This window comes from Dermacentor albipictus, chromosome 1 (assembly GCF_038994185.2).
Source record: "Dermacentor albipictus isolate Rhodes 1998 colony chromosome 1, USDA_Dalb.pri_finalv2, whole genome shotgun sequence".
Lineage (NCBI taxonomy): Eukaryota > Metazoa > Arthropoda > Arachnida > Ixodida > Ixodidae > Dermacentor > Dermacentor albipictus.
In genome coordinates, this window is record NC_091821.1 from 231886642 (window position 1) to 231890424 (window position 3783).

Consider the following 3783-nt stretch of genomic DNA (forward strand, 5'->3'; position numbering starts at 1 on the left):
CTTTCTCGCGTCTTACGGCGATGTACCTTGGAAATAACATCACAGATGTTTCCGTGGAAGCGATAGGGACCGTAGTAGTGGCCGGACCGCATATATTGAAAATCTAGAAGTCAGAACGCATTAGCAACCGCGTCTGAACGCCAGTGGCTGAAAGGCCGCCGGTGACTCTCGACGCCCCTGCAACCGCAATGAGAATACGTCGCGCTATCGTAACGTTTCTTATGCTAACCTAACCTATCCTGACCTAACGTTAACGTAAGCAAATGTGGCCGAGACGCAAAGACAAAAATCTGCACGGCGTAACCGCTGTGAGAATACGCCGCGCCACCCTAACGCCTTTTACGCTAACGTAACCAACCTATAGCAACCTAAACATAACCTAAACCTAAGCTAACCTGAGCTAGTGTGAGCGATACGCAAAGCCAATAATCCTCACGGCGTGACATCAGGCAGTGAAGTTCAACCGCGGTTGCTGAGGCGGTGTGCGTTTATTTAACTCAGAGGGTACCACTCAAACATGCTCCTGAAAAGTCGCGGACAGCAGCATACGAAAAGCCTGCCAAGAGCGAAGATACTGCACTAGGAGAGCAGGCCGGACCTCTACAGCCGGTACCTATCCCCCGAAAAAATCAGCGATGTTTTTTTGAAGGTAGAGCGCCGTAAGGGGCAAGAAAGGTTTAATCCGGCATGACGGACTCAGCACCAGCGCCGCAAGCGCGAGAAAGTCTGTCCGACGTACCTTCAGACACAGCGATCACCAAATGGGGCGTCCGTGTCCACTGCCTCACCGCGCGGGCAGCCAGCGTCGGAGCGTAAACTCGACCCCACTCCGCTATGCCGGCATGTCTAGGGGACCCAAACGCATACAACAAACGCTAAGAAACATCCTCCGTAGTGCCTAGGCAGACTCATATATTCAAGGAGCAAAAGCCCCCAGATTTTCACTCTCGCATCCGCTCGTACTCGCGCCTGCGCACAAACGGCTAGGGTACCCGCAAGAACGTCTCGTCCTATGCCGCTTGTCGATACACGCATGGATACACGGAGGATGGAAAGGAGGAAGTTTCCTTCCTCCGTGCGTGGATACATACGTACTTGACGTAATGGTTCCAATATCGGGCTTGTGTAATTTGCCGTCGTGTCTTCGAATCCTGTCTTCTGGCGATATTAATTGTATTTATTGAATTAGTTATGACAGAAAACCTAATTTGCAATGATGTGTTTACGAAGTGACGAAACCGTTTGAAGCCAGAAGGACGAAGTTTAGGCGAATCCATCATTCCCATGTTAGCTGAACCAGCCCGCTCTTTGTTCTTTATATGTGAGCCCGCTTGCAATTTCCGAAAACTCCAGCGCCAGAGTTAATTATTGTATGAAGCTCTATTCTGTACATTTACTTTGTGGCTAGGAACGAGCGAGAGGGGCAACGGTGTTGTTTATTTCTTTCTTTGGTTTCTTTTGCTAGGCCCGTGGCGAACGAGCTTCGGTCGAAGCCTGGTGGTGGCACGAGCACGTAGAGCTTATTCGAAGAAGCGGGCAACTGGCGGCACGCGCAGCCGCGTTGCTTCCGTTCCGTGTGTCTTGGCATCCAGGCTGCCGCTGCGAAGCAAGACCCAGTGCCAACGTCGCACGACTTCAACGAGTACGAGTCTACTGCAGCCCTAGATTGCACCATGAGTGACCGACGACCACCGGGTGAGCAGCTGGTTTTCCCGAACATCTTCACCGAAGGCGAGTGTCAGCATGACACAATGTTTGGTACGAGGCCGGCATCGCGGCGGCAGCTTGAGCCTGGGGTGGCGTATGAGCCCGACGCTCCAGGGTCAAAATTTGAGACGGCTAGCCCGCAGGCTGGCGCCGGCGGCTGCCTGCGAACGGGGACCACTCAACTACACGGACGACCCGCGACAGTTTCCGCAGAAAGCTACCTTCAGCGCGGCGCACCACGCTGCCGATCGCTGCGCATGAACTTCACGTCCTGTGATCCCGTTTTTGCTGCTGCTTCCGTGGATCATATCGGACCTCTGCATGCGTTCCTCTGCTGTCCCCTCTCCCATTAATTGAGCCTTGAATATCGGCTGAAGCAGTGTGGTGAGTGCTTTGGACTGATTTACGGTGCCAAGGCCTTTCCTGGAAACTTGAAGATAAGCATTTTTTTTTTATTCCTTCTTACCGTTTCCTTTGAATGGGCAAAGGGAAGGGCAATGCCTTTTTGCTCATACTTAGCCGATATTTCACGATGTTTTTGTGTTCCATTTTCTTTGGCTGACAGCTGGGTGTATGGACATGAAAGTGTGAAGTTCAACCTCGCGAGAGGCGAGTGGAGTCAGACAAGTGTGCTGTGAATTTGCAGTTTCTTCTAAAGGCCATATCCGGAAATGCTTACGTGGTTCAAATAAAGTTTGTTAACTGCGTGTACTAAGGTGCGGACTAATATGTGTGATTACGCACTGTGCCCTGTGGTGCGTCTTTTATCGATAAAACTTTGACCCCTCTCTCTTCGAATAATGTAAACCAGAGAAGCCTTCTTTTGGTGAAAGCAGCAACCACACATATTTCTGTCGTATTTTCGGCGTAGCACCTACTGTAGTCAGCTACTTTTAGACATTAACTACTTTAACTGTTGAGAAAGGAGTTCAGTTCCCAAGAATTATTTTATTTCGCAAGAGCATGCTTGACCTAGGACGAAGGGATGCAGGCCAAAAGAATTCAACGACGATCACGATACTCCCTTTTTGAGCGTAGATTCGGGATGTATCGTGAAGAATTTCATTTTGAACGACAGGGTCCTCACGATGGCGGCGCTGAGCCTTTGCTGGAGCTGCTCGTTTAGCAGCAGTGGCAGACGAAGCATTACCAACTGTTGCGTCGCTCATTGGGTTTCGATTTTCCACTTCTGGCTACCCGCGGGCTGCCAGAGCAAGAAAGCGTGAACGCGCGGCGGAGCCACGCGTTCAGCAGGACTCCTCTTTTAGGCTTTCGTCAGAACACTTGGCGCCATCTAGCGGCGGCGCCGCGAAGCCTGCGCGTGGCCTCCGAAATGCGGAGAGTGCCGGTATTTGCGAACGCTGATAAACGCGTCATGCGGAAACCGGGCTCTTTCCCGCTTCTTTCTGGACACGCTGCGCCATCTAGTGGTGCTGCCAAGAAGCCCGCGTGTGGCCTCCGAGACGAGAAGCATGACGCGCCGGTGCCTGCGAATGCTGATTATTGTTCGCTGACTTGCCGCACACCTAGTGGCACATACTCAGTATAAATAAGTTGGCGAGATGCTCATTGACCAGCGGCACGTAACCAGTACATTCATGGCGCAGCTCGCTAAAGCGTCGGGCTGCTGTCCTTGAGGGACCGTTGTGAAGTGGGTGCGATTCCGCCCAGCATCAGATACATTTAAAAGATCTCTTTCGTCATTGTAGAGCGGCAAAAACATATAGTTACCAAAGTTGGCGTCAAAGACGTTGATTGAAGACCAGCGCAGTCCGCGTGGCCCATAACCAGTGGTCCAAGTCGGCGTCAAACAGTTTCATTGTACAGTTGAACAGCGACACTTACCCAGTCCCGCATCTACAGTGACCCATGCCGGGGTGAAAGAGCGGCAAATGTGTACAAATCGCCACACTCTCGGTGACCCCAAAGTTGGTCTGATGGTTGGTTTACAACCCTTATCCCTCAGCACAGCAGCCCTATGCGCAATCCATTCGACCGTGGACCAGCCTGTGACCCACATATGTGGAATCGAGGCGGTTGGAGACAAATTACGTAGAGAGACGTCCCGCGGCCTGA

The 3783-nt window shown here is 51.8% G+C and overlaps 1 long non-coding RNA gene across 1 annotated transcript; it reads left to right on the forward strand.

Annotated features, from left to right (window-relative positions):
* The first annotated feature begins 1125 nt into the window (after positions 1-1125).
* LOC139056405 (uncharacterized) lies at positions 1126-2418 on the forward strand. The gene is made up of 2 exons (XR_011512344.1): positions 1126-1370; positions 1466-2418. It is a non-coding gene; the product is annotated as an uncharacterized lncRNA (long non-coding RNA).
* Positions 2419-3783: the final 1365 nt, after the last annotated feature.